The sequence below is a fragment of the Podarcis liolepis genome, assembly GCF_965112155.1.
Source record: "Podarcis liolepis genome assembly, chromosome: 1".
NCBI lineage: Eukaryota > Metazoa > Chordata > Lepidosauria > Squamata > Lacertidae > Podarcis > Podarcis liolepis.
The window spans coordinates 40,031,384-40,044,999 of record NC_139554.1 but is presented as its reverse complement, the minus strand read 5'-3'; the positions used below and the strand labels follow the sequence as shown (position 1 = coordinate 40,044,999).

The following is a 13,616-nucleotide window of genomic DNA, read 5'->3' as shown; positions in this document are numbered from 1 at the left end:
GAGCACAATAGCACTCTCCCCTCCTGTGGTATCCAACAACTGTTACTCAGAAACATTACTGCCTCCAACCACAACCATTATGGCTAGCTAATTGCTGGTGAGCTAGTGGGTGCAGTTTCAGGAGCAGAGTGGAGGCAGAACTTCTTCCCTCTGGTCTTCTCTCTGGCTATAAAAGCCAGTGGGACCCAGGCCACATGTGGCTTGTTTGAATTCTAATTGGTTGTCCTGTGTTTATTTGCAACTATAACATGCCTTGTCCCAACGGCAGCGACTCCACTGTGCCTGGGCCTGTAACTGGCACAGGGTCAGTTCTGTACTGGTAAGGGCTTCTGGCATGATCCATAGTATTGCCAAAGGAAGGAATATCATAGGTCTCCCAGCTAATGGGCACTAGAAACAGAGCAGACAAATGCAATCCTGTGCTTGGAAAGAGGATCCAGATATTTTTAATGGATTGTAGAGATCTGAGCAAGCTTGAAAGAAGAGGCAGCTGAAAGAGAGAGGTTAAAGATTAAGGAGTACAAAGTCAAAAGTTGTGGTCAGCCGGTTGTGAAGATAGGGTAATTGATGGGAAGGAGGAAAGAGTAGAAAACTGGGGGAAGAAAGAACAAGTGTGTGGTTGGGAAAACAGGATGGGAAAGAATTCACATCATATTTTGTCAGTCTTTTTGATCATCATCACCGAAAAGGGAATTGTTATAGAGGAGAGTTTTAGGCAAAGATTGAAAAAAAGATTATCAGGATGATGGGAAATAGAATCAATTGATGAGAGAGAATAGTGTTTGGTAAAAAGAAAAACTTGACAGAATTGCAACTTGAGAGAAGGTAAATTTGGGTTTAAATAGTCAGATATTCTAATTGTATGTGGTGGCAGTACACACTACACATTCTTTACCCTGCAAACAAATGTCACAGAATGCAGGAAATGTGGGTTCAAATCACTTACATCACATGGAAAATTTTGCCATATATTCACCCTTCACATTTAAGAGATGAAGATAGGATCCAGGATATGATAAAGCAATTTCCAGAGTGCAGCCATGTTGCAGCAAAAGAGAGTCTAAGTAAAAATAAATAATGCTGACAATATAATAGATGGGCACCCAACTCAATGTATCAGATCAACCCACTGCAAAGACTTGGGCAAAGAGGTATGTCTTTAATGTGTACTGGAAGGTAAACAGGGATGGTACCAGTTGTATCTCGAAGGAAAGGGTGTTCCATAATGAGGTGCTGGCACTGAATAAGCTGTATCCTGTGTTGCCACACACTGTACTTCACCCAAAGACAGGTCAATAAAAGGATTTTTTCTGCAGGCCTCAATGCATAGGGAAGCTGGTATAGGGAAGGATACCCTTTCAGATATTAAAACTCCAAGTAGTTTAGTGCTTTAAAGATCCAGGCAGAAGGGCTTCTTGGTAGTGATGCCCTCCCTGTGGAATGCCCTCCCTTCAGATGTCAAGGAGATAAAGAACTACATAACTTTTAGATATCTGAAGCAGCCCTATATCAGGAAGTTTTTAATGTTTGATATTTTACTATGTTTTATGCATGCTGTAAGCTGCCCAGAGTGGCTGGGGAAACCAATCCAGGTGGGTGAGGTATAAAAAAAAATTATTGTTATTATTATTAATTCTCACTTTGAATGGACGCAGTAGCATATAGACAACCAGTACTGGCTAGCTTTTATACTATGATGGCAAAGGGTTGAAAATACTTGTGGTTGGGCAGACATCCTCAAGTGTCTTGTCCAACAACTGAAACTGATTTCAAATAGAAATAGTCTAACCAAACAGTATTAGACGCACCTCCTGCAGATCTGTACTAACAGTGACGTCGTTCACTGTGAATTTAAGTGATTTTACTTTCATGGTGCCTTCCCTTGCCCAAGACCATAGTCTTCTAGACACGTGTGCTCATAGTCAGAGAATAGCCCCATTCCCCTAACTGCACTGTGAGATAGCAAGTGGTTTTGAGAAAAATTGCTTGGAACACACAGTGAAATAATATTTTCAGATTTTTCTGACACCCTTGACAGCTAATCCTGTCCTGGGATAAGATAGCAGGAGTTTCATCAATATTTTTGTCATGTTTAGTTGCATGTGATGGTGATGGTGATGGTGATGGTGATGATGTGATCATCTCTATGCCTGACAACACCAGCCTCTTACCTGTGTGATTTTCTGATACTTTGCTCCAGATCTGGATCTAGAAATTATTTCTGTCCTTTGATAACCTCTCTCTAGTTTTTCATAACTGAAGATAAATGCCATTTTTATGCAGCATCTTGTTTTCAACTCATCCCCTGTGTTTGAAGAAGGCATAAACATATGTTACAGGGCTGTAGATACTAAATTGCCAAGCCTGGCACCAAATAACCTGCTGGAACTAAATGCCAGTGCAGAACATGTGCTTAATTTAACAGTCCATAACTGTGTTTTAGAACACTGACATACCTACCCAAAGGAAATCTCATAAAATGTAGGTCTTTAAAGTTCAGAGATTAAACCAATGAAACTACAGATGGCTTTTAGAATGTGCATGTTCATTCATTCATATTAATCCAAGAGAGGTAAAAATGTATGAAATATGAAATGTAAAATCACAGATAATCTTTTTCCTGGTAAGTGTACTTTGGTGAGTAGTTTTTAAAAACGAAAGGAAAAAATAACATTTGCAAAAGAAAACATGCTGCATTTTACATGAATAGTATAGCATATCTGAAATTGTAAGCAACCTTTCTGAGAGTATTTATGTGAGCCTTTTACATTATATCTTATGGCTCCTTCCAATTCTATTAAGGTGCACAATTAGAATACTGTTTATCCAGTTATCTTTCTTCATGTATATTCGGCCCGTTGCTGTTTTATATCGCAACACTTAACTAAAAGAGAACTTCAATGGATATCTTCTAGGGGGAAATGCTAATATAAGAACTTCTTTGCAAACTCCCTTGCAAAGGGATGGTAGCTGTGCAAAATAATGGAAACTCCTGTTAATTTCAGTGGTGTTGGGAAAAACAATGCTAGATTGTCCCTTGTATGTGGTAGCTCTTAGATGTCTTTTTAGCAATACAGAAAGCTCACAAAAAACCAAATAACATAATAAAGTATCATCTAGTGTCATATTTATAGGTGCTTGGGCTAAATGACCCTCAGGGTCCCTTCAAACTCTGCAGTTCTATGATTCTATTATGTTAACTCAGACGTCATAATGGATATCTTAGCAACAGAAAGCTATCATGTGTTATTGTGGTAAGTTAGCAAAATTTTATTTATGTACCACTTTTTGTGTGCAAAGGTCCTCACAGTGGCGTACAAAGGTTAAAATACATAACAAAACACAAGCCAATCAATCACATTGAATCAAAACAACTGGCCCAGCACTTTGTAGGAGCTAGACACCACCGTGGGAGCAGGGCTGGGGCGGGAGAGTGCTAGAGCTCTGTCTGGTCAAGTTGCATGGAATCAATTTCAATCCGTTACCCCCGAGGATGTGGACAGGCTGCTTGGACGCGTGAAACCAACCACCTGTCTCCTTGATCCTTGCCCATCCTGGCTAATAAAAGCAAGCTGGGAAGGGCTGGGCGATGGGCTCTGCGGGGTGGTGAATGCTTCCCTCTGTGAGGGAACATTCCCAGATCCGCTGAAAGAGGCGGTCATTAAACCGCTTCTTAAAAAACCATCTTTAGATCCGGCCAGTATGGCCAACTATTGCCCAGTCTCAAATCTTCCATTCTTGGGCAAGGTGATTAAGCACGTGGTTGCTGAACAACTCCAGGCACGCCTGGAGGATGCGGACCATTTGGATCCCTTCCAATCGGGATTCAGGCCTCATCATGGGACTGAAACTGCCTTGGTCGCGCTGGTTGATGATCTCCGGCGAGCTAGGGACAAAGGTGAGAGTTGTTTCCTAGTTCTGCTGGATCTCTCAGCGGCCTTTGATACAATCGACCATAACATCCTTCTGGACCGTCTAGAGGGGCTGGGAGCTGGGGGCACTGTTATACAGTGGTTTCGCTCCTTCCTCCTGGGCCGTGTTCAGAAAGTGGGGGGGGGGGATGAGTGTTCAGACCCCTGGGCCCTCACTTGTGGGGTGCCTCAGGGTTCCGTCCTCTCCCCCATGCTTTTTAACATCTATATGAAGCCGCTGGGAGAGATCATCAGGGGGTTTGGACTGGGTGTCCATCAATATGCAGATGATACCCAGCTCTACCTCTCTTTCAAATCAGAACCAGTGAAGGCGGTGAAGGTCCTGTGTGAGTGCCTGGAAGCGGTTGGAGGATGGATGGCTAATGGATTGAAGTTGGCTAATGGATTGAAGTTGAATCCTGACAAGACAGAAGTACTGTTTTTGGGGGACAGGGGGTGGGCTGATGTGGAGGACTCCCTGGTCCTGAATAGGGTAACTGTGCCCCTGAAGGACCAGGTGCGCAGCCTGGGAGTCATTTTGGACTCACAGCTGTCCATGGAGGCGCAGGTCAATTCTGTATCCAGGGCAGCTGTCTACCAACTCCACCTGGTACGCAGGCTGAGACCCTACCTGCCCGTGGACTGTCTCGCCAGAGTGGTGCATGCTCTAGTTATCTCCCGCTTGGACTACTACAATGCGCTCTACGTGGGGCTACCTTTGAAGGTGACTCGGAAACTACAACTAATCCAGAATGCGGCAGCTAGACTGGTGACTGGGGGCGGCCGCCGAGACCACATAACACCGGTCTTGAAAGACCTACATTGGCTCCCAGTATGTTTCTGAGCACAATTCAAAGTGCTGGTGTTGACCTTTAAAGCCCTAATCGGCCTCAACCCAGTATACCTGAAGGAGCATCTCCACCTCCATCGTTCAGCCTGGACACTGAGGTCCAGCACCAAAGGCCTTCTGGCGGTTCCCTCATTGCGAGAAGCAAAGCTACAGGGAACCAGGCAGAGGGCCTTCTCGGTAGTGGCGCCCGCCCTGTGGAACGCCCTCCCACCAGATGTCAAAGCGATAAATAACTACCTGACATTCAGAAGACATCTTAAGGCTTCAGGGAAGTTTCAGGAAAGTTTTTAATCTGTGATATTTTAGTGTATTTTTTGTTTCTATGGAAGCCGCCCAGAGTGCCTGGGGAAACCCAGCCAGATGGGTGGGGTACAAATAATATGTTGTTGTTGTTGTTGTTGTTGTTGTTGTTGTTGTTGTTGTTGTTGTTATCCTTTGTACATGATGTCTTGTAACATATTTTGAGGGGTTGGGGAAGGAAAGTGATTAATTCTTCCTAATCTTCACTGTATCGTCCCAATTTTAGTGTATATACTGCCGAAGCGAGCACGAAAGTGATTAATTCTTAAAGCTTAATTCCTCTCAGTTTTCCTTTTTTAAAAAAGAAAGAAAAGGGACTGTTTTCCAACTATTTTATTGTTAAATTATCTGGAGTATGTGGGATCTATAGAGTTGAAGCTTATAGACCACTAATGTGGACAACTGGGGGAGAAAAACAATAAATATGATATTATGTAACAACATTTGGTTTGGGAAGGGTTTTCGTTTTCCCCATGCTTGTTCATACCTTGTTTTGATAAAAGAATGCCTTTGAAAACAAGTTAGGTTCCACCTGCCTTATAAGGACATTGTTTGTAAATGTAAAGTTTTATGTACCTCAATGGAGAATAGTGCATTGTTAAGAGCAACTGCAAGTATCACATGATACAACCTTTTGACAACCAAGTGTCTGCTGCAGACATCTGTGATGATGACTTTTTGACCTAAGAAAGAATGCTCTGAAGGTGGGGGAATGCAGCTATCAGGCCTGTTCTAGGCAGCACTGAATAAGCTCACAGAGGCTCAGGCACTTTCCTAATTTACTTTTCCATTTCAGCACAAACTTGTTATGCCAGAAGTAAACAGAATCATAAAGCATAAGTGAAAAAAGTTCTGATTGAGACCACTGCAAATCAGGAAATAAAAGAAGCCAGAGTGATACTGACAGGAAACCAATATCTGTGAGATCAGAACCAAGCCTCAACGTTTACATCTAGCATAGGAATTTCCCCCCAGCTAGGACTGCATTCCCTGTGAAAACCCTTAGTGGGGGGGGGGGGCATACCAGGAGAAATAGGGCCCAGGCCAAACATGGAGGCCCCCCCTTTTCTCTCTCTATCTCACACACCTACTTTCCATTTCATTTCCTCCCTATTGTTCTCTATCTTTATTTCTGCCCCATCCACTCCTAGCTTTCCCACCCCCACAATTAGCCTTTAAAACAACAACAACAACAACAACAACAACAACAACCTACCATTGGCACCAATGGAATAAAATCTAAGTGAGGTGTGTGTGGCAGGGTGGGAAGGAGAATTATAGCAGGCTGGGGAAATTCCTCATTATAAAGAGAATTCTAATCTAGTTCAGCCATAAAAAACCTGTGCAGGAAGGTTGGGAATGGAGCTGGTGGAGAAAGGGATGTTGGAGGTAGAGTGGCATGCAAGACCACACCTGCTCCACACTCCATCCCATGTGTGTTCTTTGAACACCTTAAAAGAGCAACAGAAATACCTCACCATGTCTGTCTGTTGCAGGAAAAACCCTTATGCAAACTGATGCCTGAGCAGGGCTCTTCTTTTTGTTTTATGTGTTGGGCTGTGAACCATTGCTCTAAAAGCACTATTGTAGCACTGATCTTTGCAAAAAGAAAAGCAGTAACAATTACTTACGTATCCTGTACTCAGAAAAATGTTATCATCCTTCCTGTTCACTAGTATTGGTCCTGTGAGATCCTTTAAATATGCCAGCATGTTGGCAGTGCCTCTTATTGTAAAATGTTATAATGTTTATTCAAAGGCAACCTCTGGCTGCCTGTTGGTCAACGTGCATTGATTGCGCTTTCATTGTCATGGGTGTTGTGATTACTGTTCGCAAGCATTCATGACACTTTATTTTTTAAAACAAGTGATATTATTGAAATCTATAACTTCTGAAAAGACAGTCACAAATATTCCATTCTGAAAGGTGGAGTAGTCTTGAATAAAACAGGTTACATTTTCTTTTTTAACCTTAGTCCCAAAATATGTCTGCATGCTTCAGTTCTGATTTCTCAGCTAGTTGGGTCCCAGGAGGCCTTATTGAGTGTTGTGCTGCTCAGGGAGCTGCAGCTGTATGAAATAGGGGGGAAATGTAGTTTGTATGAATTGTTCTTTTACCTTGGTTTGGGTTCAGAATGGCAGCTGCACTCCGACTTTGTGTGCGACAGCACAAAGGACAGCAAAAGTGAAAAGCAAGTCAGCAAGTAGAGAGACAAAAGCAGCGATCAGCTAATACAGCTCCACATGGCCTGACTAATTTATGAGAAAAAAACTGTTCTGTTCATTGGATCAGCACTCTGAGGAGGCAGGTGGAATTGTAGGAAGTTTTCATTGACTCTCTTGAGCAACTAAGGAAGCCACTAGAGATTCTTCTCAGTTTGAACTTTATCAGGGTCTACGCTTAATCAATAAGGTATTGGAAAAAGAATTAATTACTAAAGCAGAATAAAACAGCTGCATTTTAAACTAAGGATCTATCAATTCAGTAATCTTCCAGTTACAGGCTAGGTGCCGTGAGGATCATTTTGACTTCATGTAATGAGGAACTGAGGGAGTTTCCTCATGAACAGGCTGGGAATTCACATTAGCCTATTTCAGCTATTTGTCATCAGTACAACTCATTTCTCCTCTTCTGAATTATAGTTTGTGTTTGATATACTGTCAAACCCACAGAATTCCCATATTCATGGTACTGAAAGCATTAATGCGGAAATCATTATCACCATGAGAAAAAGTCTTAACCTTCCTGAGCCTCTTTATTCTAAAGCCTGTGGCCTGAGTGGTTTCATGCCGGACATACCTCTATTGTGCTCATTGTGAGGGTCAGGGACCTGCCTGTTGAAGAAGCAGTAATTTGAACAGAGCCTGTAAATGTTTCATCTGTAATTTCCATAATGGTGAATTTCAAGGAGGGCTGAGAAGGGTTATGGGAGATGAATTAGGTTTTTAGTGAGCTCATTAGGAAGCCAAACAGAGTTTAGACAGCAAGGCGGTGAGTGTGGCTGTAATCAGTTCTGCTCGCTTTGTTCCCTGCCTTCAGGACATTTTTTCAAAAACTTCATGGCAGGGGATGATGAGAATATAGTGAGCAGAGGCTACAATCTGATGGTTGACTTGTTGACTTGTAAACCTCTTAATTCATTTTTTGTTCAATTTAATCTTTTCTTTCTTAAGGAAAATTAGTTGAATGTTAGCCTTCTTTGCACTATTCACCTTTTAAATTATGCTCATTTTGAAGAGCTTGTTATGCCTGAATAAACATGAAATGACTTGGCATTTTCCCATAAGAGGCACACCCATTTTAACACCATGTATTTACCATTCCTGGAAATGTCTCATTAACTTCTGAAAATCTGTGAGCATGATATTTTTGGGCTACTGTAACACACCTCTTGGCAGTCACAGAAGGCAGTTTGGTTAATGCCTCATAATATCAATTTTTATTCTCGACATGAAGGAAGGCTCTCTATAGAAAATTGATGCAGTTTGCTCAGCTAATTTTCATGCTCATTCCAATTAATTTAACATGACCCAGATTTTCTTCCTCGGGCTCATCCTGACTAATTAGTAAGGCAACACCTAGAACAAGTTCTGTTTAATAACATTGAGGAACACTAGTTGTGAGTGATTTTGATGCTAATAAAGATATTCACTGGTGGGACAGATATTTGATGTCAATTATGGTATGTAATTTAGAAGTCCCAATGTGCTACAGAGAGTATAGGAAGGCTAGCAAATCACTATGGGGAGATAATGGTGTTTTTAAGTCTTCCACAGCACCTAACTACCCTGTGGGACCAATTAGGGTGTGGTGTGTGTGTGTGTTTGGTGCAACTAGTAGCATTGCCAACTAATTCTACCGTAATGAATGGGAAGGTGCTGTTTAGGAGTCTGGGAACCTTCAAAAATAGGTCCATGTCTGATATTTATTGAACTTTATCTTACAAGGTAAAAGCAGTTATGAATACAGTAAAAACAACTGCTTCAACAAAAAAGATGTTTTCCCCAGCTACTTGATCCAGGCTTCAAGTTTTTTGTCATTTATATGAATCCTTTTCTAGATGTTGTTTTTAGCTTTATAAAAGGCACTTAAATTTAGGTGTGTGTTTATGTATGATCGCTTGTTTCACATATTGCAAAAACAATACAATAAACAGGACTTTTGGAACACTGTAACTAATTTTTGTTTTGGAGGCTGCAAAATAATTTGGGAATATCATATATTTGTTTTTATTAAAGCAAACAAGCCAGATTCTACTGTCTCGCACCTTAGTATAGATACATTTTTACCAGTATTTTAACTGGCATTGGAAAAGCTTTTTAAAAAGAGTAGAACAATGGAATTTGGGTCCAGTGAATTATATCATGCCTGCTTATGGGAATTGCCTCTTTTTATTTTAAAAGCTTGTGTGTGTGTGTGTGTTCTTGAATTCTTTACCAACAATTATTCACTGGCTCTCTCAATAGACACAATTTTTTTCTGAAACTTTGCAGTAGTTATTAGGTAAAGTAAAGGGACCCCTGACCATTAGGTCCAGTCGTGGCCGACTCTGGGGTTGCGGTGCTCATCTCATTTTCTTGGCCGAGGGAGAAGGCATACAGCTTCCGGGTCATGTGGCCAGAATGACTAAGCCGCTTCTGGCGAACCAGAGTAGCACATGGAAATGCCGTTTACCTTCCCGCCGGAGCGGTACCTATTTAGCTACTTGCACTTTGACGTGCTTTTGAACTGCTAGGTTGGCAGGAGCAGGGACCGAGGAATGGGAGCTCACCCCGTTGCGGGGATTCGAACTGCCAACCTTCTGATCAGCAAGTCCTACGCTCTGTGGTTTAACCCACAGCGCCACCCGCGTCCCTGCAGTAGTTATTAGGTATGGATAATCAATTAGCAGCTCACTGGGGCTCAAAGCCAGCATGGCGTTTGTTTTTTACTCAGGAGAGAGTACATGGCCATGAGAGGTTGATCTGTTATTAATATAATGGAGGAAGGGAATAAGTGACAAAGTACATGTAAGTCCCTCTATCAGAACGCTCATTATCCACAAATTCAGTTATCCAAGCACAAGGAATTAGTACCCAAACCTCGCTATACACACCACAGATTCAGATATCCAAACAGCCAGAGTTTGGCCATTTCTTTACTTGTTCATGTTTTGCTGGTGGGCGACAGCCATTTGGGGCAGAACCCAGGAATGAAGGGATGGAGGAAGGGAGAGAGATCAGACAAATCAGAGAGCAGAGATCAGGCAGACCAGTTTTTGCCTCTCTTTTGTTGTTTGGCTGCAGCCATTTCAGGAAGGAACTATGAGATGTTCACCTAATGAATGACTTCCTAGGAATACACTGTGTTTGGAAAATGGGACCCATGCATAAATCTTACACCAAATCATGGGAACTATGGGTGGAAAAGATCTGCAGAGTAGGACATCTATTCTATTATTCATCTTCCCCTGCTTCAATAATGTAAGACCAGTGTTAGCCATGATTGTGCCAGTGTAACCCATTACTATACAGTTTTACTCATCAAATTCTCAAAGATTTACTCTCAGGAAAGTGTGTATGGTATTTTATTTGTTTGTATAGATACTTTTATACCATTTTTCTAGCTCTACGTTTTCAGTGGAACACAGTATAGTGTTAAAAACAAAAAAAAGCAACAACAGATATTTAAAAACAACGATAAACAAAACAACTACAGAGAGAGAGAGAGAGAGAGCGAGAGCGCGCGCACAATCAGTACAGTGGAGCAAAATTAGATCAGCGGTAATAACTCATATCTCTTACAAGCCAAGGGCCTGTTGGAACTTGACATCTCATGGGATAGTAGGTTCTAAAGCTAAGGCATAGCAACAGAGAAGTCTCTGGCCAGTATTCCTGACAATTGAACCTCATATACTGACCTCATGGAATGTTTTGTATTGAAACTATAGTGACTGTATCATCACTTCTTCAAGTAAGCAGGAAAAAATTCAGTGAAATAAGGTATCACCAAATACCCATATTTCCTATTGTGTTTCTCTAAATGCAAATAGGGAAATAATAATCATTTTCTCCCTATGCTAACTTTTTGTAAATAGTACTCATCAATTTAATCATGAATTTCTATAATATACAAATAATCAAAGTAAAAGATGCATTGCTAACATCAAAACTCTGAGCTACCATATTGATAACAGATCCTTTTACAATATCAGTGTACTAAAATCAGGGAGAACTCTTTTAAGACGCACACATTTCTTAGTTCTATATATTTGTGACCCCATTAAGCTTACTCAATAATTGTTATTTTGTCACTGTGGCAAAATTAGATAGAAACATCTGCAAGGTGTAGGTTCTTCAGTGGCAAAATAGTCCCAGTTAGAAGCAGCAACTGTATAATCTTGTAGTTGAAAAATGAAGTTGACTACTTTTGTGGTGATGTCTGACTGGTGTTGGAGCACGACAATTCTGTACTATTGGGTCAGCAATGAAATGGTGCAAAGTCAGCTGATTCTTTTTTTTATCTCATCAAGAATGTAAGAATGTATTCACTAAGGGAAATGACTCCCTTGACTTGCATGATCATGAACTGGAAATTTGCTGTATCAGCATATTTAGCTAAGAATGCTACTTTACTGGTGGAGCTGAAATCTGATCTTAGAGCAAAGATATTTGGTCTTGTGTTATGTTACTTTTTCAAAGACAAGTTTAACGGTTAAATTGGGGGGGGGGGGAATGCTCCTGAGAATGCCTCTTTATGCTCTTCAGCTTCTTAGAATCACAACTGCTTAGGACCACAACCAAATACTGCATTTGGAAGTAACTGTAAACTACATGAATAAGCTGCAGAGGCCTCAGGCTTTCACAATCCCTTCCCTCTGGTTCCATGTGCCTGGGAGGAATTCAGAAGCTTGTACTTTTGTTTTTAGTTTGCCATTTAATCTGAATTGTGCATTGTGATTTACAGTAAGATTAATGTAGCTTCGTAAGCTTCATCAGCTTCATAATCTATGGTTAGTTCAAGTAAGCCAACTTCATAACCCATGGTTAGTGTGTTACGTCATTAGCCTTGGTTCACTTGGAACTGAAAGTTATGTTTTCTCAATACTGAAAGTACAAACTTCTGAAGTCATTCTCCTGACTGGCAGCAGAGGGGAAAGGGGAATGCACGAGCCTGGGGCATGTTGTTTAACCATGTTTAACCATGGTTTAGCATTGCATCCAAATATGCCTTAGATTCAGGGCTATTGAGTGCAATTGAGTTGACTTATCTAGCACACCTAGATTGTGACCTAAATGTGTATCATGGTGAAAAAGTCAGCCTCATTAATTTTAAACATCAGGGAGAGAAGAAAGAAGGTGCAGTTGCCTAATTTGGGACAAATTTGTTTGCAATGATTATTTTTGTCACACAATAAATTAACAAACCTTACCACTAAGCTTATGCTTGTCTCCTCACAAGTCCCATTGAATTCATTGAGACTTACTCCCAGGTAAATGTATAAGGTTGCAGTCTTAGTATTCTTGGCTTCAAGCCCATAAATCACAGGTGTATTTTATAATAAAAAATACACTTATTCCACCTTATTAAATCTTCACTGTGCTGTTTTCTATCATTATTTCTCAAAATTGGATCCCCAGCTGTTGTTGGACTACAACTCCCATCATCCTTGACCACTGGACCTGCTAGCTAGGGATGATGGAAGTTGTAGTCCAACAACAGCTGGGGACTCAAGTTTGAGAATTCAGTGGTAACTGATGTCATGCCTTCCAGATGATGTTGGACTCCAACTCCCATTATCCCTGACCATTGACCATGTTGGCCGGCCCTGATGGGAGTTAGAGCTGATGCAAAGTGGGGCAAAATCATGTCAATAAACTCTGCTTCTCTTTTTCTCTCTGTGGCAATAAGCAAGGACGAGAGAGAGAGAGAGAGAGAGAGAGAGAGAGAGAGAGAGAGAGAATCAGATTGAAGCCACAGCATGGGAGTAGGGGTGGGTTAAGCCTTTCTCCTGTGCTGTCCCTCAGATTTCCTTTTTGTCCTGTGGCAAAAAGCATACAGGTATGTATATGGAAGTAAAACTAAAAGCCAAAACAAAACCCAACATGGCAATATATCCAATCACAAATCACCTAGCATCTTGCCCACTTTAGCTTTTAAAAAAGCAATTAACTTCAGTGTGAAGTAGAGTAAACTTCTTGCATGTCACATCAGGAAAATGGTTATTTATGGAACCCCGTTGAAGCCCTGTGACTTATTTGCATAAAACAGAACATTTCAATAAATTCCTATAATAAATGCTGCAGATTTTTGTTAGCAGTTATAAATTTTCCAATTTATATTTACTAATACTGCTATTTTTTATTATTATTATGGGACTGTAACAAGTTTAAAGGTCTAATACATGTAATGTAGTTGCTAGATGTATCCAGTATTAGTGTTTTTGTACATGAACGTCCATTCTCCATGTAATAGTAGCTACAGAGTTCAACTTCAATAAAAGTGATTGCTGTCTTGTCGTCCACTGGCTTCAGCAGCTTTTAGATAGCAATGTATTTCCTAAATCAGAAAAATAA

The 13,616-nt window shown here is 40.9% G+C and overlaps 1 protein-coding gene across 26 annotated transcripts in view; it reads left to right on the top strand.

The window, feature by feature from the left end:
* The window catches only part of MEIS2 (Meis homeobox 2), a 233,695-nt gene that overhangs the window by 44,884 nt on the left and 175,195 nt on the right, over positions 1–13,616 (top strand). The window lies entirely within an intron of this gene.